At 51.7% G+C, this 20,988-nt stretch overlaps 1 protein-coding gene across 3 annotated transcripts in view; it reads left to right on the top strand.

Annotated features, from left to right (window-relative positions):
- Nucleotides 1-2,062: 2,062 nt before the first annotated feature.
- Nucleotides 2,063-20,988, top strand: part of LOC129197254 (3-galactosyl-N-acetylglucosaminide 4-alpha-L-fucosyltransferase FUT3-like) — a 32,429-nt gene continuing 13,503 nt past the window's right edge. For all 3 annotated transcript variants that reach the window (XM_054805508.1, XM_054805509.1, XM_054805510.1), the window contains exons 1-4: nt 2,063-2,224; nt 5,032-5,159; nt 18,714-18,918; nt 20,360-20,509. The gene's annotated coding sequence lies outside the window, so the exon portion shown is untranslated. The remainder of the gene's footprint in view (nt 2,225-5,031; nt 5,160-18,713; nt 18,919-20,359; nt 20,510-20,988) is intronic.

Here is a 20,988-nt window from a genome sequence, read left to right as displayed (position 1 = left end):
TACAGCCCGAGACCTCTGCTGGTTCCTTTGGAAATCTAAAAGTGAATGGAGCAGCAAGCGATTTTCACCTGCTCCAGACCTGGGCTCACGTCTCTGCCTTCTGGTTCCTGGGCTTCAGCAAACAGCCTTCCCTCCGGCTCAGCCCAAAGCCGCAGCCCAGCTGCTGGTAGAGGCAGGGTTAATTTGATGACGTCTGCTGTCAAAAAATCCCCCTCGTGTTTGCATGACGCAGCCACCGTGCTGTGTGACCCCCCAGTGAAGTGCAAGGGTTTGTCTTCTGAGTCGTAGCAGAAATGGTCTGAGAGAGGAGGTGTCTCCTGTTACATTAACTGACAGAGCAGGACTGGGAAGTCTCGCCTGCGCCTGCTGCCCTGGGATTTTCCTGTTACCACCTGCTAACGATGCATGTGGGGGTTTTTTTCAGGGCTGTTCCATGGGCAGAGGAGCTGCGGTGACCTGGAGATCAGGGCATGGTGGCGAGATGGAGGAGTCCTGTGTGGTCGAAGCAGGAGTCTACTTATTGCACTTTCTGTCACGGTGAGGAGAAGAGTCCTGTCTTGGTCCTGGCTCTCGTGCAGCCCTCTCGTGTGGTCTCAGCATGGTGCTGGGGCTCTCCAGTGGTGCCAGCTGAGGTCTGCAGGCTCAGGAGAAGGGCTGTGCTGCAGGTAAAGTCACAGGCCCTGCTCTGGCATGCTCCCTGGCTGCCCTCCTAGGACACACCATGCCTCTCCCATCACTTCACCCATCCCATCCTTCTCCTGTAACCGCGTGTCCCCGCTGGGCGATAGTGTGTCCTGTGTGTTGATAACCGGGGCAGTATTTCCTCGGTCCAGTGGATGTCACCGTAAAGAAAACACCACGCATCAGTGCTAGCCAAACGCCAGCAGCCCCTAGCCACATGTGTGGTCAGCCCGGTAGATCCTGGGTCAGACCCTCAGAGAGATGGTGGGCTATCCCTTGCTCACATCTCACGTTTTGGGCATGCCTGTGGTCCGGGATTCACAAGATACTTATGGATGCTTTAGGGATGCGTTATATTTCTTTATGTATATTATCTATTTCTATATCAGAAGCAGAAAGAAGATCCATGGGGACAGAAAGAGATGCCAGGAAGTCTGTAAGACTTGATGACTCTGAAGTTAATTGCAAAGTCCTCAGGGTCATCACCAGCTAAGGTGAATATTTGCCTTTTACCTTCATTTTTACATGAGAAACGTTCTCATGTTTTCCAAAGCGGTTTCAGCCTGATAGCACGAGAGCATACGTATGCATACAATAGCATATGGATGCCATCTACTGGCTGCAGTCCCGGGACCTGGAGCAAGCGTACTTTTTCCAAACACCATCAATCTGGTCACAGAGGTATTTCATTGAGCGCATGCTGATAGGATGAGTTAGCCCATCTCCGCTTGCCAGGCCAAGTGGTTTTGTTGCAGCTCCATTTTCTTTAGGTATGCTGGGATGTATGAAGTGAACGCTGCACCAGGCTGATTTTCCAGCACTGCAATTCCTCCGGGAATTCTGCTGAGCCCAGCTCCTGCAGAATCCTGCTGATTTGGAGGAGCAATAGCAAGGTGAGGGAATGGGGTGTGCAGTATCAGGTCCTTCTTGGTGCTGGGTGTTTTCCCAAGTAATTTTTTTTACGCCGTTTCAGTCTCTCTCGTATCTCCACATGTTCCTCTCACGTGGAATAGCGTGGTTTTACGTCACTTGATAGCATGTTTTCTCAATCTGTGAGCCAAATACCCACATGAGGGGAGAGAAGGATGGTATGTCGCTCTTGGAAAGACACTGACTGTCATGTGAGCATCTTCCTTTTATTTCCCTGAATTTGATGCTTTTTTTTTTAGGCAGTGAGAGCTTGTGCTGATGGGGATTTTCTGCAATCCTGCAGGTCACCAGCAACCCCGAGTTTCTAGATTACTTCTCTACCTGTATGAACCCATGGTAGAAATGCTTGGCTTGCTCAAAAATGCCGATGATGATGTCACTACATCAAATCCAGCTGTTTCTTGTGCACGGATGGAAGTCAGAGACAGAAACCTGTTCTGGAGTCTGCCACGGGAGGGCGATGGATCCCCCCCCAGCCTGCGGGAAAGAATCGCTTCTGGCTCCGACCGGAGATGCACGGAAAGGGCTGTAGATGTCACTTTGCACCAGGAGATGGCTGGGACTGAGCCCCGAAACTGTCCCGGTGGCTTTCTCCGAGGGGAAAGCAGAAATGGTAAGTTTAGTCCCGACCTAAGTCTGATGGCTCTTTAAAGAAGGGCTGAGACGCTTTTTTTCCAAAAGCCAATATTAAATAGGTTCTGCCGCTGGCCCAAGGACCTTTGCAAAGGAAAGGGGTAAGAGATGCTCCCTGGGCAAACTGGGGATGTGGGACTTTACTGGTGGCCGAACTCAAACCTTCCCCAAACGCTGCACGGGACGGGCTGCTGGAGCCGAGAGCTCACCACGATGTGCAGGTGCACCGCAAGACAGCAGCTTGTTCCTGTGTGTGCATATTTGCAAGGTTTGCATGCGTGTCTCTGTGGTTTTTAGGAGTCTTGTTGAAATTTAAGGCATTTTAAATGTCTTTCTGACTGGCCAGGACATTAAAATGTCTGCATCTGGCAAAGCATCCTAGAGAGGGAGGTCTGGGGGATGAACGGGGTCTGACATATCCATACTCAAAGATCTCCTCTTTCTCCATTCATGCTCCTGTTTCCTGACCATCAGAGGTCTTTAGGCAAAGATGACCCAGACTCTCCAAAAAAGAAATATCTGTAGACTATTTACTCTTCTTTCCATCCCTTTATGACAAACTTGGGCATTTCCCACATTTTCCCAAAGTAATTTCTATTAAGCCTGTTGTGTGGCAATGACACCACTGACGGTGCCCAGCAAATGCTGGGTGCTGATGGTGGCCAGTTTCAGTGCAAGCTCACAGTGGGCTCAAGCTTGTTGGGTGCCCTAATGAGTGCAATGCTCCAGCACAAGCTAAACCTCTTACTAAACTCCAGAGAATCCAGACAGGCACAGGACATTTTGAATACCCAACTCTGGGAGACGCTTTTCAGAGTTTACACCTTGCTGGACACTGGAGGATCCAAGCAGGAGGCGTAAGGTCTGCAGAAATCCGGCTTGTTCAGACTGGCTGCTCGCAGGACGGCTCCTCTTTAAATGCCTGCGGGTTTCTCTTTTAGAAATCTGCCTTCTGTTTCCCCCCTTACAGTTCAGGCAGAGGTTACAGGTTTTCATTTATGAGGGTAAGAAATGTGCATTTTATTTTAAACACTCAGTTGCAAAAATCCCAGGAACTAGAGCCTGAAAATACCACAAAGGTCTGTGCAACTCTCAGACTCGGCATGGCTGGTGATGTCGTAGCTCGTGGTGGTTTAATGGGGCTGGTGTATCCCTGCGCATCCCCAGGGAGGAGACAGCAGGGCCTGGATGCTTCCTTTCTGAGCTCCTGATAAAATGGCATGTAATAAGGATGGTTGAGGTTGGAAGGCACTTCTGGAGATCATCTAATCCAACCCCCTGCTCAAAGCAGGAGCAGCCAGAGGGGGTTGGTCAGGGCTGTGTCCAGTTGGGTTTTGATTATCTCCAAGGATGATGGAGACCCTACAACCACTCTGCACAACCTGCTCCAGCGTTTGACCACCCTTACAGTAAATTAAAAAAAAAAAAAAAAAATCCAGTCTAAAGGAAATGTCCTGTATTTCAGCCTTTGCCTCTTGTCCACTGGGCACCACTGAGAAGAGTCTGGCTCCAATCACTTCAAGCTAGCCTGGCTGAAATTAAGATGAAACATTTGTGTGTAGAGAAAATAAAAGTTATTTTGGTTCCTTTGAAATTATTTACAACTTGAACCAAAGTTTCAAGAGTTTAAAAAAAAAAAAAAGTATTTTGGGGATGAAAAACTGCAGGCTTTGTTTAAGATACGATTGAAATTAAACGCTTTAACTGTTTATTGCACTGTGACATTCTCCGTTTGAAATTTGCCTGCCTTTAATTAAAAAAGCAGGGGTCTGTGAGTGCCTTCAAACATGCATTTGAAAATAGAGAAAGGTTTTATTTTGGGTAGAACAAAATGTTTTCATTGTCTCCACTCAAGGGGGGAAAAAAAGAGGTTTGCTGTGACAGATAGGAAGGTTTCACTCTGGGTTGAGCTAAAGAGAAAAAAATGTTCCTCTTCCCATTTTTTTAATTTGATCTTTAAAGGATAGACCAGCTATTTGCACAGGTCTAGGCTTCATCTCTAGGAATCCAAGTAGAGCAGCTGAGGGAGGAGGGGCGACGTTGGGATCTGGTAGGTCTTTGAAATGTGGGATTGGATCGGACTCATTCCTGTGGAACGGCAGTAGCTGTTGTAGATCTGAATTCTCCTTTGCTGCTCCTACGTATGTAGGGCAGCTCGATGTTGACATGGAACAGGCTGCCCAGGGAAGTGGTGGAGTCACCGTCCCTGGAGGTATTTAAAAGGTATGTGGATGTGGCGCTTAGGGACATGGTTTAGTGGTTGGACTGGCAGTGTGAGGTTAACAGTTGGACCTGATGATCTTAAAGATCTTTTCCAACCTAAACGATTCCATGGGCATGGCTGTACTCTGCGCTTGATGGTATTGAGGTCAGCTCGGTCATGGAATAAAAAAGTGGAAACCCCTACACCCTTGCCTTGCAGCATCTTGAGTTCTTCTTGGGGGGTTTACCTTCTCCAGCTGAGGTTTTTATAGGACAGCTGCTGCAGGTCCTGGTCTGGGGGCAGCAGCACTGAAAGTTGTCACCAGCAAAAGCCTGTTTGGGCACCGGTGTGAAACGAGTCGATGTGCTGTGAGGCACTTCCCACTGCCCTGGGGATCGTTGCCCATCCCCATAGCATCAGGCCCTTTGCCTCAGGGCTTTTCAGGTGTGGGAGGACCAGGTACTGCTAAGGGTTTGGTTCAAAGGGAGGGGACCTGTGGTGGACCAGAGTGTGTTGGGTGCAGGCTCTGCAGCAGCGGGACCTTCAGCCCCTCCTCTCCACTGCTGCCTCCTGCGCTTTTGCAGGACGTCGGTGCTGCTGCGTGCTCTTGCAAAGCCCAGATCTGCGTGAAATCCAGAGGCGTGAGTGAGTGAATCCCAGGAGCTGCCGAGGGCGTAAGGAGAGCGGTGTGGAGAAGGAAGAATCCATTTAGGTGGGCACCAGCTGCGCTTACTTACAAGGTTACACATCTCCCAAGGGATAAGGGAGGTAAGTGCCCAAATGTTTCTGGAAACCAAAGGCAGCACGATTCCCAGCTGAGACCACGCTGGCAACACCTTTCCTCCTCTCCTATAAAGCTGACGTTTTGAGTGACATTTCAGGGGCCAAGCTGGGGATATGGGAGGACTTAGCACCCGTGGGTGCCACCAGCCTCTGACCGCAGCAGTAGGGATGTGCAGGGCGAGAGCAGGGAGGCCGGTTCCTCCCTGGCCACAGGTTTGCCATCCGAAGGCAGCGCCCTGTAGCGGAGCACGGCCCGGCTGTGTGGGATGGGGGTAACGCACGTCTGCTCTGAGGCGGCTGCCAGGCTCTGGGGCCCCGAGGACTCGGCTGGAAGGAGCTCCTGCGTGGGCAGAGGCGGCTGTCAGGGCTGCATGGCCCAAGCCCAGCATCGTGGCCGTTTGCTGACAGGCCCTGCCGCTTTCTGTGGCTATCGAACCTCTCCAGAGAGACTCGGGGAGGCAAATCCAGCAGAGCCAGGGATCCTGGGAGAGGTGGAAGGAGTTGGGCCAGATATTTGTCGTGTAGCATAAAGAGAAGCCTGAGGGAGAGACTGGCCTTTTCCTACTCAAAACCTGGTATATTTAAGGCACTTAGATGAGAAAACGGTGCTTTTCTTTCTCGGGAGATGGTTTGTGTGGCTAAACCATGAAGGCAAGCATCCTGTGGCTGTGCGCTGATCTGCAGAGAGCCGGGCTGGGAGGATGGTGCGTGGTCCCTGCGCGGGAGCAGAGCACCTCGCTGCTGGACCAGCCGTGCCCTCCGGAGAGGCACCTGCAGTTCCTGCCACGCGCGGGTTCCCTGTGCGAAGAAGCGTAGCCCGAAGCACGCCGGGCTGCTCCCCGCAGAGGGGCAGGATTAGGGCTGCAGCTCTTTGCAGGCCTGCAAGCGGCAAGGGAAACGGCATGCTGTGCCTGGACCTCAGTGCCTGAATGATCCACGACGTCCTTGGGGACGGAGGCACTCATTAGTCCTGTATAAACACTTGTCATGTTGGACTGGGCTTTGTGAGACAAGTTCATTTGTGATGGGATGGAGCCTGGGAAATGGAGACTTTGACTGACAGGTCAGGTTAAACTCCCTGACAGGCTGAGGGCTTGTGGCTACCTCCCAAAAAGCTCTTCAGGGCAGCCCCTGGCCCAGCCTTCCCTTCCCAGGCTCTGTGTCAAGGTATAGCCTCATCGCCTGCAGCGCCGTACGGCAGCTCCACGCTTGCTGCGATGGCTGCGATGGTGTGTGCAGGAGAGCCATGGCCACCTCCTGTAGGAACCGTTCTCCAATCTCTTGCACCAGGGAAATATGTTTTGGGTTAGAAAAGAGATGCTAGAGAAAGAAGGCAGTGAGTTGGGATTACTTCACCCCCTACTTTAGGTTTGAAGCCTTAGATCAGGCCCGTGGACAAAAGCATCTGGGAGAGATTATGGCCCTGACCTGGGGCCTGGTGTTTACGCCAAACGAAACGGCTCGTGCTAAGAGGGCATTGCGTGGCCCGACCTGCTCCACATGCCTTGTTTACATCTCATAAACAGGAAAATTTCACCCAGACCCTCCTCCCTGATGATCAGCAGCAAATCCTCCCTCCCCTGATTGACTGTTGGACTTCCCTGGGTACAAAACCACACAGAAAGGCATAAACAGTGCTGTCCAGTGACCTGGGCTTTTTTATTTTTGTTTTTTCCCCCTGAATTGTGGCTGGACCTGGCTCAGGGAGTGGATTGTTTAGTGTCGAGGTAGCCGTGGTGAAAAGCATCCTGGTCCTTGGCCGCATTCACACCTGCTTGGCTGAGTGGTACTTTCTTTGTTCAAGTGCAGCAAGATGCACATTTGGGAAGTTCCTTGTTGTTTTTTTAGCTTCTCTAGGATGAGTCCGTCTCTTGTGATCTTTGTTCGTTTCCCAGCGCCTGGCTGGAGAGGGAGGCAGCGTCTGATGGCCTGGGCAGCTGCTCAAAGGTTGCGTGGTCTGAAGAACAGAGGATGTGGTACATTGCGACCTCACCGACGGGCAGAGGAGTCCTCCAGAGCTGGAGGAAGCAATGTCAACAGACAGTGCTGGATCTGCCCCATGACTTTGTTGTCAAAGGAGCCTGTGGATGCTAGAAGTTTATATGGGTTTAAGAGGACACTGGGCAATTGCATGTAGGAGAAATTGCTGAGGGGTTACTAAGTACATCTGGCTCACGAGTTCCTCAGTTGGAAACAGCTGGAGACCGAGAGAGGACTTGGAGTAATATCACATACATTTGTCTTGTTCTTACACGTCTCTGGGCATCCTCTTACGGTCACTGTTAAAGAGAATCTGTGAGGGAAACTGAGCTCTTGGCCTGGCCCAGTGGGGCAGTCTGCGTGAGGACCTTGTCCCTTGACTCTTGTTTACGGGATCATTTTCTGCTGCTTTGGCATAAGCTGCCTCTCCAGGGAGCTGATATTGGACTCTGCTGCTGGCTGAGCTGGGAACCAGTGAGGCTGTTTTTTAGACCTATAGATGAACTGGAAGGCCATGCTGTTTCCATCTCAGCACTGAATGAGAAGAGAAGAAAGGCCTGATCCTGCTCACGTGCAGGGTGGGAAAAGGGAGATGGATGGCTGAGACCGACCCTTTCTCCATCCCACCCACTTCCTCTTCTCAACTCAGCCCCTCCATCTCATTAATTTCTCTGCAAATCTTCCCTTGCACTCAAACTCTGACCTTCCCTCTCCCTACAGTGCCCTTGCTCTTCTGCTTTTCCCCTTCCTTTGGTCCCCTGCATCCTCCTCCCAGCCTTCTCCTGCCCCATTCTCATCCTCTGTATGAAACAGCTCTCGGCTTGCTGGCAAGCCTACAAAAACAGTCTCTACAGTTTGCCGATTCCTGGAGCTGTTGAGGAGGGGAAATTGAAGCAAACAAGCAAATGGGCCATGAAAACCAACATCAGTAAAGAATGCAGCTTTCTGTAGCTGGCAATGGGCTAATATCTACAGTGACAGATCCAGGAAGAGTTTTCTCCTCTGCTTTAAAATATGAGGTTTTTAAGGGGTTGGGGTTTTTTTTGGGGGGGTGGTGGTGGTGGGTGGTGTTTCTTTTTTTCCCCCTCTGTATTAAGTTCCACAATCAGAATTGCTTAGCAGGAGTTGGATGTCATGGGTCAGCAGCAGAGAAAACAGATATCTCTCATGCGTTTTGGGGAGGACGGAAGACGATTCAAATGGATTGACGGTGGGATTCATGCAGAGATTTATAATCTGTTTAGGAATATCCCCCACCCCAAAGAAGGTGCAAATGACGGATTGGCAGGTTGAGCTCTGTGGCACGTTGTCTGCCGAGGAAGGCTTTGCACCTGCCTGGCTCTTGGATCCATCTCCACTTCAAAGTAGGCAAGCTCTCCATCACTAGACATCTCACAATGAAAAGGGCAGGCAGAATGGGGCAGAGGTTGTCTGTCTTTTCATCTCGATGTAGTTCATCAGCTCCAACCGCATCCCCACCTGGGGTTTGTATGGGTTAGCAGTAAGATAAACTCCACAGTGCCTCATCTTGGGTGTTTTGCTGGGAGGTTTAGCTGGACATAAAAGCACAGCCTGTTGCTCCGTGGAGGAGGTGCCTTCTGTTCAGTTACGGTTTGTGAGTCATGCCTTGGGACCTCGTTCTGCTCTACCTCTGTATTAGCCAGGTTTAGCCGGGCTTGACCCAATGCCACAGCCATTGAGGAGCTGCCTTCTAATTTCAGGTTGCATTTTATTGTGGGCTAATCCTTCCCCCAGTGTAGGGGAGAAGGAACGTTGTGCCGAGGTTTGTCCTTAGCTTCACTGGCTTTTGTCCCTTCCTGGAAAGGAACTGATGAGAGTGAAGGCATTCAGATAGGGGGTAATGGGGAATTCGGCCTGGCTGGAGTCACGGGGGCACGGCCCTCTGGCCCTCCCAGACCGGTGGCTTTGGAGAAGTCATTGATGCTGTGTATTTTTTGGAGGCTTGGGATTGGGACGATGTGGCTTGGTTGCCTACCATAGGAGGGGGATCAGCCAGTGCGTTGCAGAGGAGCTGGAACGGGAGAGGCTGCGAGTGTTTCCCAGGTCTGTGCTTGATCACTTCTGAAGGGCTTGGGTTTTTGATCTTGATGAGGAGCTGTTGATGATGTGAACTACTTGAAACCACCTGGTGCAAAGTGAATGCTTTCCCTTCAAGAGATGCTTAAACTCCTATTGATTTTAGACAGAGCCCATACAGAAGGTGGTTTGCTCTTGTGTTTTATTATCTAGTAATAAACATTTATTATTGCTGCTATTCACAAGTGAGCACCTCAGCACAGCAAGTCTTCAAGTGGTGACAGGAGCGTGATAAATTTTGCTACCAGTTCATGCCCTGATCAGTGTAGGATGTTTCTTGCTTTGGGATCCCCAGGCTGTTGACAGCTGACATCTAGGTACAGGCTGCCCCAGTGAAACACCCCGTGACCTTGACATTGATGTGTGAAGGGTTAATAAGGGCTTAGCTCTGCCTCCCGTGTTCACATCTGCTGATTAATTCCAGCCAGGTGTCTACGGTTCAGGTCTTAAAACAACAATTGCTGAAGTGTCTGGGAACACTTAGTTAGGCTTCACTCTGCAATTCCAAGTATGGATAAATATTTGCACCTCTGTGGCTGTAAGACACCTTTGAGATATGAAGGCAATTACTGTAGGAGTTCTTTGCAAGAGAAAAAGACTGATTTCCTGGGGAGCAGTGGTGGTTCAGAGGCGGGCAGGACTTGTGGGCTCTTTTTGCAGCTCCTTCTGGGTGGTCTTGGGGAAGGTCATGGGGCAGCTGGTTTTGGGTGCTGGAGGGGTTGTCCTCCCACGGCACCTCTCAGGGAATTCAAACATGCTCCCGCTGACTTTGGGCTTTACGGTTTCTGGGCCATGGTTGCCCCCAGTGATCCATTTTACATGGGAGAATGAGGAGGAGAAATGCAGACTCCAGAAGCACGTGCAAAGCCCCTTTCTTGAGATACCCTGAGGAGAGGCCCTGTATGGCTCAGCGATCCCAGAAAATACGTTTAATTTTGGTGGGTTCCTACTTCCATCTAGGTGTAGTTTAATAGCTGTTCTGCCTCTTTCTGTTAAAGAAAGCAATAGTTTTCAGCTATATCTTTGGGAGGATACGGCCCCATGGCTCTGAATTTCTGGCTTTCAACAGCGTGCCATCCTGTGATGTGTTCAAAGATAACTGAAAAAAGTGTCTGCCTTCTCCTGACAAGGGCAATTTGGCTTATCTGTGCCTCCCCGCGTGCCTGGGGACTCTAATTAAGTTACCCGCTCTTCTAAATGTGTTAACCATGGCCCTGCTGTTGCACCTCTGACCATTTTTTATGTCTTTTTTTCTGGATTTGCATCTGAAAACTGTATGGAGACTTGTGGACGTAAGCCACATCTCAGTCTGGCCAGTGATACACCTAACTCTCCTGAGCTGGAGTGTGGCAAATTAAAACTCACTCCAGACATTGTCATTGACTCAATTCAGCGACATATATGGGCTACAAGATCCTTATTATTTGGCCAAATAAACAGCCTCTTGAGAGCTCTTCCCTCCAGTGTGTGACGAAGTTTCTTTATATCTCGCTATCCGTACCGCTGGGGAGTCTGTGGTGCATTAAAACAATTGTAATAACTTCACAGGCATTTCCACATTCAAGTGATCATAATAATGCTCATAAAGTACACTCCAGTGTGAAGTATTTATGAATTATTTGACTTAAGGTGGGGGGGGAAGAAGAAAAGACCTGGGCTGAATTAATAGCTCTGGAAGAACCATAAATTTAGAGGAATCATATTGCAGAGGGTTATTTTGTGTGTGCAATAAAAGGAACATTTATGGCTTTGGTGCGTAAATTTGGTTTGAATGTTTTTGAAGCGAAGTACTTTGAAATAACTTAGAACTTTTCTCCTTTCATTTTAATATTGCCTTAAAGAGAAACATCAGACACTTTGGTGCTATGCACGAAGGCAAGCAAGGAACGAGGTGGGAGCGCAGTTAACTCGGCGTCTTGTCCTTGACCGTGGCCTGAAGCAGGTGAGGAGGGTGAGCAGGAGGATGCTCCCAGAGCCCTAAGGGAGATGCTCAGCCCTGGAGCTGGCTTCCTTTGAGCCCGCACTGGGATTGGTGGCCACATGTCTCCCATTCACTGCTGTGGCAATAAATATACGTGATCCCAAATCCCTTGTTAGTAATCATCTTGTCTGGAGGCGTTTCTGGATGCTGTTCACACGCCGCAATAAGGCAGACGGCTGTGAGATTTGTCTTCCCTCATTTCCCAACCTGAGGGTGATGCTTTTACTGCGGGGAGGTGAAGGGGAGGGAGCCAGGGGGTACCGAGGAGCAGGCGTCCCAGCCACGCCGCAGGGTTCACACCAGGCTTCTGTTTACCCCGGAGCAGGAAAGGCGGCAGATTCTGCCCTTTGGCAAAGTGCGGGGAAAGCATTCACTGCATCCCTAGGAGGTGTTCGGAAGTGGTGAGGGAGCGTTTACACCTCTGATCAGCTCCTGCCTGAGGAAGAGGGGTGGGAGAGCGGAGCTGGCTTAGGATGCGGCTCTCAGGGATGCCACGGGCAGTCCTAGGTGCAAGATGGCAGAGACGACCTGCTCCAGTGCGTCCTGCCCACTGCTGCACCTTCCCTGAGTCCCTGGAGCCAGGGGGGACTGGAGCTGCCAGGAAAGATGTCTGATTCAAGCAGCAGGAATGCAGACACCATCGCTCCCTGGGTTTTTTTGGTGGGTTTTTGGTTTTGGGGTTTTTTTTGTTCCTTTGCTACATATCATGATCAGACAGAGCGACCTGAAGCAAAGCCTCAGCTCGTAAATCCTCACTGTTGCCAGGACCCCGGAGGGTTTTCTTCCCTCTGTCAAACTGAGTAATCAAATCCCCTCAAACACGTTTTTAATTGGGTAACTGAAGGCTGTAATGTTCCCTCTGGGACATCTGCGGTGTGCTTGCACAGGCAGCAGGGAGACGCTGCCTCCCATTCCCTGGTGTGAGTGACGCCAAGCAGCAGCCGGGGCTTCTCCTCCAGCCTGGAAGCACTTAGGGCTCCGGGTGGCTGCTGGAGCCGTGGCACCCACATGGGAGCAGTTTGGGGAGATGCCTGTGAAGCACTGTGGTTCTGGCCGTGCTCCCTCAGGGCCGGAGCTGACGAGGTTGGTGACTGCATGGCAGCTGTGGGGTGGTGGGGATGCTGTCCCCCCCTTTCCCTGCTAAAGCATCACAAGTGGGGAGCGAGTAATGACTGAATAGTTGTGAGAGTGGAAATGCCATGATTTCTAGCACAACGAGGCTGCTAGAATAAATTACCTGGGTGTGGAGGCACATTGGTCTCTTTGCTTTGAACTTTTGAGTTGCCCAGGCCATGTGCTCAATGGGAAAGGCAGTCAATGTGGATATCGCCCTGCCCTTGCCCCATCCCAGCTTCCCCTGCCCAGCCAGCCCCTTCCCCTCTCTGGTCCCCACAGCAGCTTCTTGGCCAGGGCAGAGCCAGAGTCCCACCAGGACCTTCCCTCAAGGGAAGGTGGAAGAGAGCCATCATGTGCTGAGAGATGGGGAGATGTTCTTGTCTTGGTCTCCAGCAGATGGATACTGCTGGGAGTCCTGCTGCACTTGGTTTCTATCTCAGCCAAGATAGTTATCATTAATTGTACTAACTCTAGCCGTTCCTGACATCCACAGAAATGTCTAATCCTGTTTTGGAGCTACCCACATTCTTGGCCTCTCTACATCCTTCTTTCCCTGGGAATTTTCCCTTCAGACGACTGGGCTGTGCTAGAAATGCACGTTACTGTCAAAAACCTACTGAGAGGTTCTGCTGGGTAGAAGATGTCGCAACGGCAGCCTGTGGTGGTGGTGCTGGTGTAGGGTGGATGCTGGGGCGTTTTGGGTCTTGGTGCTGGATGAAAATCTGCCTTCCCCAGGGTGCTGCCAGGGCAAGCCCAGCGAACGTGCGCGTCTGCCTTTCTGCAGTACCCAGGTAGGGGTAAAATGATGCTGGATTTGCAGGTAGAGGTTACGTCTCTGACTTAGGTCATTGGGGAAATCGGATTAAAGAGGTGGATGTGGTTTGGCTAGAAAGGCTGTTCCCCCTTCACAGGCTGGTTTGCTAGGATGTTGGAAAAATGACATCGAGACCTGAGGATGTCCCTGTCCCTGGGTCTCCCTGGCTCCCTGCCGAGAGCCAGAGGGTGCTGCAAAGCGGTACCAACAGCAGGTCTGCTCTGCGAGCCTGGCATCCAGTAGTCAGTGTCTGTAAGGGAAAAGAAAGCAACCCTCACCTTAACTAAATTAATACACTGGGAGAAAAGATCTTTGTTCATTCCCGTTTCACTAATAGAAAATATTTAAGTGCTGAATACCCCCCTCCCCATGCTATAGCTGCTTTGTGCGCAGGACCTGCAGGTTCCCATGCAAGCCTGTGAGGTTTTCTCAATGTAACACTGACTCCTGATGGATTTCCCTGCTGGGAGGTAGAAAAATCTTAAATGAAACCCTGGCAGAGCTAATTGCAAAGGATGTCCCACCTCGGTTCCTGGCAGGCTGGTACATGGATGTTGGCTTGGGATTGTTTACCACAGCAAGGCATTTTTCTGCAGGTAACGTGCATTTCTGAAGTGTTTCTGGTGCATCCAGGATGCAAAGGAGAGTAAACTGAAGGGCAGTTGATAACTAGAGGGTCATTTTCTGGTTGATGCTGGCTGGAATCAGATCTGTAATGGGCCCTTGGCTGTTTTCGGAGAGGTGTTGAACCCAATGCTCTCTGCTCAGCCCCTTGTCTAGGCGAGCCCCTGCCTGAGTGGAAAGTTCACTTCTCAGACCTGTAAACTTAAACAGCTCAGGAGGCAGCTGGGGTCTAATCCAAAACAGTAGGACGGCGTGAAATATCCTCCCGGAGGGCTTTCCTGCTATGCTGGATGCAGATCTGAGGCATTTTGTGCAGGGCAGGCTGTCGGCAGTGGACGGGGCGCCAGGATCCCACATCTCGGGGGATCGGGGGTTATTTGTAGAGCCCCACGCAGATGGCGAGTGATTCCCTTCTGCCACTGCCACGCAGGACACCGGGCACCAGAGGGGCTTACAGCTCCCCGCATCTGGGAGCCTCCTTTGCTGCTCACCGGCACCACGAGCCTGGAAAAGGACGTGCTGCCTGGATGAGATTTTGGGAGCGGATGTTACGAGATGACTGGGAAATGCCGTTTGCTCCTCGTGGTTGTCATTACGTCCCTTTGGTACGCTTGCCCCCAGGTCTCTGAGCAAGCGAGGCGCCGGGGTTGACACTGACCCCATGCTGTGCCGGCCCCAGCCTGGGAAAGGGGGGGACGTTAATGCAAAACCCATCAGCTGCACCTACAGCGCAGGAATACCTGTCTCTATCCCCTACAGGCTGGATTAACAGGTCTTGCCTTTTTTTCCCTGTAGGAAAGAGTTATTCGCCCTGCATTTGTTTCAGAGCAGCGTTTTCGTTCAGAGCCTCTCCCGGCGACAGCCCTGCATGGAAGCGCTGGAGTTCCCTGGAAATACGGTGATGGGAAGGAGCCGTGAAATGGCCGATGTCACCGCGCGCTGGCGGCACACAAGGATCTGGGGGTGCCAAGAGCCACTTGAGCAGAGAAGTGCAGGTTAAACAAACCAAAAACCTACATCACCACCCCCCCCCAGAGTACTCAGTGTTCCCCAGCACGTGGGGCTGGTTCCTCCTCCCCTTCGGACTCATTGCTGCCAGGGGGTCTCAAGGGGCTCCCTGTGGGAGTCCCAGCTGAGATTTCCAGCCCTGACCATGTATTTTGAGTGCTTTGAGGGGTGAAGCAAGGCTTGCGTTTCAGGGGAGCAGGACCTGCACAGGGATGGGGCTTCTGGGCACATCTCTGAGGTAGGTGGGTATCAACAGAAACTGTGTCTCAGTAGCACAGCTGTGCATTCCCTTAACTAAAGTGTTTACCCATTGATCTGGCCTCCCAGAGACCTTTTCATTTAAGGTTTTAAAGGACCTTGTGGTGATGCATGGCCAATGGTTGGGACAGATGGGGTTTGGTGGAATTAAACTGTTGTCCAAGTCCTTGGCTGAACCATGACCTTGAGGACAACCTATGAGGGCCTCCTGGCATGGAAGACCCAAGCTGGAGGGTCTCCGTGAGGACAAGGGCAGGTGGTGGCAATGGGAAGTTAGGTTAGGTGAGCAACCAGATCATTTTAAGTCCTTGTTGGGATTTGGTGCCATGAAACAGATGAAACCTTGCACTGAATATGTGAAGTTGGGATAAAGCAAAGCTGGATCCCGCCCCACCGGCTGTGATCCTGCATGGCTTCATTAATGAGAGGAGCAGAAATTAACACCAGGCAAGTTGATTTTTCATTGCTGCTGTTGGATAAAGTTTAGCTTGGAGGACTTTTTAACCTTAAAACAGACGTCTTCAGGTCTGGGCTAAATTATGCCTCCACAGGCTGTCATTATATCATAAAAGGAGCAGGTAATTTTAACATTTTTGAACAATTGCCCAGATTAAGTTTGCTAAAGAAGAAACCTCTGTGAGTGTTCATGGACGCATAGAGGAAACCAGGACTGGAATGCTTTGATTTATGAGTGGGGTCGGGGATGACCAGGAATGTGCGGGTCCTTGGACAGCCTACACACGAGAGCAGGAGGCTTAAAAGACCTGCTGAAATGCTTTGTGGTCTGAGGATTTCGCTGCTGTACCGATTCATCTCCGATTATCAAACAGAGCACAAATTCCTTCCTGATGACATGCAAGAGAGTGTGTTACCGGAGAAGCCAGCTGATGAATTCAGGGTGAGAGGGATATGGCAAAGGGTCTTTCGGGTTTTGGGGGAGGACTTGAGTGCTTTTGGTTGCTGATGGAGGTTTCTGCAGCCTGCAGAGCTCACGTTGCTGTTTTATGCTCACTGGAGACGTGGGCATTGAACCAGAAGGCATTTTTAAGAGGTAAATCAGCATCCTTGTCCATGGGCTGGTGACGCATTTTGCAAAATAGCCGTATCCCCACACCGGAAGAGAAAACCCCCAAGCGACAGCCCTGTGAGCAGCACGTTGTGAAGGCAGGGCTGTGCGTAACTGTTCGCTCTTTGACATTTTAAAAGGGGGGAAAAAAAAAGTAGAAAAGGCGAGACATCATGTGCTGTCTTCTGCTCCAAAGTACCCACATTTTTATAGCCCAGAAAAACTTGACTCCTCAAGGGCCTGAGCCTGTAGAGCCCATACCCAGCAGTGGTGGATGCCAGCAGGAGAAGCATCTTGGCCCCATTTTGGGAGTGCAAACGGCAGCGGAGGCTGCACAGGATCAAGCCTGGGATGGTGTTGGGACCTCACTCTGCTGCCGCTGACGTCAGGCGGGAGAGCCCGGGGAGGTGGCTGGAGCAGAGTTAGAAACACCCTTTGCTGGTGTGAATTAGGTTAGAGCGTGGTCCCCGGGAGGAGGGGGGAATTCATTAAAATGCCGCCACATGTGGAATGGGGTTATAATTGATTTTGAGCGAGTGCAGCTGACAATCTGAAAATATATTTTCCCCTCCAAAGGGTTTTTATTCTTTCAGCTCAGTCTCACTGCAGCCTTCAAATACCACAGATGTACGTACAGGCGATGCTCTGGCATTGGCGTGAGCTTTTCCCACTAGCGATACAGAGCAGACCGAAGCACTATCAATTGGAGGAAGCTATTTAAAGAAAGATGCTGCTCAGGTCTTTGTGCCTTTTCAGGTTCAGTGGGAAATGTGTCATCTTCCAGCTTTTGCAGTAACAATTTATTTTCTTTGTAGTTTCATGCTGATCTGCTGTTGGTTTATTCAGGAATAGCTCAAGCAAAAAGCACCCCAGTTCTCAGCAGGCAACGTAAATTCAGCTCCTGGCGCTGCAGGAACCCCCTTCGGAGATGCTCCTCAGATGCAGATGCTCAGGCAAGCCCTCACGGTTTAACACCACACCGCTAAATGTAATGTCCTGGGCTCGTTTGGGTGATGGGATTTATCGTAACCCCTCTCCGAGCTCAGGGAAGCCGCAGCCATTACCCTTGCTCAGCTGACACGAAGGAGCCCAACTTACCCTGGCGATGTTTGTGGGTGTCTGAGCACCCACCCAGCATCGAATTGCTCTTTGTTTGCTTAATCCCTGTCAAGCCAGGTGCCACAACTGCATGGAAACTGCTTTAAATCTGGGTGACAGTGGAATTTGTTAGCCCGGGTACCACCACGCAGCCCTTCCCGAAGGGAGAGCCCAGCTCGGGGCCGGAGGACCTTCCTGTAGCATCCCGGAGAGCCGTGTCCTAAAGCGGCTCCGCTCTCCCACCCCTTCTGCCCTCCCTGCCGGGGAGAGGGCATCCTCCTCCCCAGGACGAAACCCGTGCCTTAGTGGTGGCTGTTTGCTTTCCCTGTTTTAAAGGGTTGTAAAATACTTCCACTAAAATCCACTTGGAGCAGGGGAAACCAAAACGATCCAAACAAACCCACTGCAATGTCCCCCTCCCACGGCTGCCTCAACCTCCCCAGTGCTGGGGAAGGATTTCCTGGCAGGATGGGCTCCCCTCGCTGTGATTTAGGACTTGTCTCCCTGGGAAGCTCTCACTGAGCCAAGCAAGAGCCCAGATCCTGTGCTCTCATTGTTATTCTGCAAAACAGCTGCTTATTTCTGCTTAATCCCTTTCCAAACAGATAGGCTTAAATCAGAAAAGTTTGGTTTTATGCCAGTCTGTGCAAGAAGCTGTCCTGAATCATATCTCTGGGCAGACGGACTCTTGTGGGGCTTGTAAAATACCGAGCACCTTCTTGGCAGAGTTGCAGTGAATAAGAGTGAGTAAAAAAATTGGCCTGGCCTCCTAGGGAAGCGGGGGGGTTCCTGGCCCAGCTCATTCCCAGCAGTGCTGCGGCAGCATTGTGGAAAAGGGGTTGCAGCTGAGTTGGGGGAGAAAAACCCCCTCAATATTCAGATTGATGAAGTAAGGGGAAAATGGCCCCAAAGGCTGTTTCTGTGCACGGGGAAATTACATGCATGTGTTTCTGCTGGTGGTTGAGGTGTCTAGTGCCTGGCTCCAGCCTGGGCTCTCCTCTCCCAGGGCCAGTGTCCCCTGGCTGCCAGGACAGCTCATTTCTCCAGAAATCGCAGGACGGCCGGGAGAGATAAACATCCATGTGGCCAATGCTGCCTGTGTTGAGGTGGGACTGACCTGGGGTGAGTCCTCAGCTGCAGGGACCACGATGGTCCGTCATGGGGGACACCGGAGACCTCCCTGGCTCGGAGTTAAACCTTAGGTGCCACCTTGGCCATGTGAACACAGGGACAAACCTGGCCTGACCCAGCTTGTGGATGGGTGATGGTTTGAAAGAACTGCCTGGGTGCTGCCTCATCCCAGGAGAGAGCACCCATTCCTGGCAATTCGGACCCACATGTGCAGGTACAGTTGAAACTCTAACTAAGGAGCCTGGCAGCAAAGTGACACTTTAATTAAATCTCTCTCTTTTTTTTTTTTTTTTTTTTAAAACATGTCAAGAACCCGATGAATTCCCCCCCCAGAAAACAAATGCGCAGCAAAATCAAAGTTGTGGGTCACCGCATTGAAGCCGGGTTATCAAAAGCTGAGTGCGAGCCGTGGGAGAGCAGCTGAGACGAGACGGGGAGGCTTCGCTGCAGAGACGGAGTGCCACAAGGCAGCGTGGCCCGTTCGAGCTGATGGAGGGGGAAAACATCCTAAACGCGTGAGTGCCGGTTTGGGTGGCTGCCAGGGCAGGGCTGGGAGAAGGAGGGCTGGCGAGCCACAGGTAGGATTTCAGACGTCAGGTCTAGGGAAGCGCGTATGTACGCGTGCAACCGGCACGTGTGTGCGCGCACCAGCGTGGACAGCCCGTCTCCAACCGTGTGTGTGTGCACATGTGTGCCACAAACACAGCTGCCAATGCACGCCTACCTGCACGCCCACAAAGCAGCCCCTGTGGGCACAAACCGCCCTGCTCATCCTTGCCTGGTCCCAGTTGTGTTTTCTTCCCCTTCCCTTTGGCCGCACCTCACGGATGTGACCATGTCTTTCGACTGGGCTGAGAGCAGCCCCGGTCCAGCCCCAGTGCTGCCGAGCCCCTTCCTTTGGTCCAGCCTTTGCCACCGCAGGGTTCTGGCGAGGAAAATTTGGAGGAAATAGGATTGGAAGGCCTTTTTGGTGGTGAGAGCTGAGCGTTGGCTGGAGGAGGGGGACCATGGGTAGGTCTTTTCTTACTTCCAGCTCCAGCAGCATCCAGGCATCACTGGTGCTGTGCTGCCACGGGAAGGCAGAGGGCTGGGATTTGCCCACCGAGGTTCTGGCACAAGAATTGCCCAGCCCAGGTATAGGCATTGCCTTTCACCAATCCCACTCCTAAACCACAGTCCTGACCCCCCAGCCCCATGCCACAGTCCCATGGGCATGGGGGAAGTCCTGGGGCGTCTGCAGGAGCCCCTCACAGTCTTCCTTCAGCCAGTGCCGGGTTTTCAAGCTTGTGTGGAAAGGAAATGAGAGCAGGAGCTGGGGGCAAATGCTGTGGTGTGCACAGCCCTCTGCCCTGGCTGGCAGCTCCTGGCATTTGCTCTCGATCCAGCTATGATTTTTTTATTATTATTATTCTGTACAAAACCAGCTTTCAAATCAGCCCGTAAAGCAGTGGCAGCAGCTTTGGAGAATGCCAAAAGCATCCGAAACATCAATAGGATGGGTGCGTGGAGCCAGAGGAATTCCTCCTGCAAACCCTTGGTGGCGTAGGAAGGGAGGCAGGAGGCACGGTGGGTGGCTAGCAGGGCTGCAGAGCATCCTCCGTGGGGCACCTCACCCCACGCCAACTTCTCTGGGGAGGACGATAAACTGTGATGCTGGCAAAGAGCTTGGTGGTCCGGCTCAGGAAGCGCAGGAGGATGCTCACGTCAGCTGTAGAGCAGGGAGGTTCCTGCCAAAGTCTCCCTAGGACTAACGCGGGGCTGCCTTTGCCTGGCAAATGTTTGACGCCACACAGAGGGGATGCTGGTGAATCCAGGATGTTTCCATAACTCAGACACAACACAGGCACCAAAAATAAGATAAGACAAAAATAATTCCAAATGAAGCTCGCCTTTTAAAAGCAATAAATAACCTTGAGCAGATGCTGGCTTGCTCTTAATCCAATTATCTATCAGCAGGCCTACGCAGTGCTGGGAGGAAAACCACACCGACCCCATCTTGCTGGGAAACGGGGCTTCAGCTTCTTCCAGTTTTTGGACTCCCACCCTGCCCCAAATCCAGCAGAGCTCTCCAGAAACGTGATATCCACGGGCGGCACAGCAGCACAGGTGAGTTCCCTGTCCAAGGGCACACTCTGCAGCCTGAGAGCACCGGTTCTTGCCTACCTTCTGTATCGTTCAAAGCACTCAGAGGGTGAAGTTTTGCTCTGGAATACCAGATCTTGAATCCCTTTTCCCCAGGGCTGCCACAGTGGTGCCTTCTTGAGTTCTATGGTGCAGGGTCATGGAGAAGAGCCTCCTGCAGCCCAGCGTGCTCATTTTACAGCCACCTTCCCTGCCCAGAGGATTGCAGGGCTTTGCATCCCAGTTGGGATGTGACTCATGGGATGCTACAGCCTTTGGGGTACCCCAGAGACAAAGCCAGCTGGACCCTCTGTGCCTGAGGAGGAGAAACCACTGGGAAGATGGTTGAGCAGAGCGGGCTTTGCTCTCCTTGCAACTGCTCCTTGCTGCTTGGCCACCCACCCATGCGGACCCATGGTGAGAGGCCGGGATGGGCTCAACCAGCAGCTTCCCCAGCAATTAGC

The sequence above is a fragment of the Grus americana genome, chromosome 28 (assembly GCF_028858705.1).
Source record: "Grus americana isolate bGruAme1 chromosome 28, bGruAme1.mat, whole genome shotgun sequence".
NCBI classification, from domain to species: domain Eukaryota; kingdom Metazoa; phylum Chordata; class Aves; order Gruiformes; family Gruidae; genus Grus; species Grus americana.
This window is presented reverse-complemented; position numbering and strand designations above follow the sequence as displayed.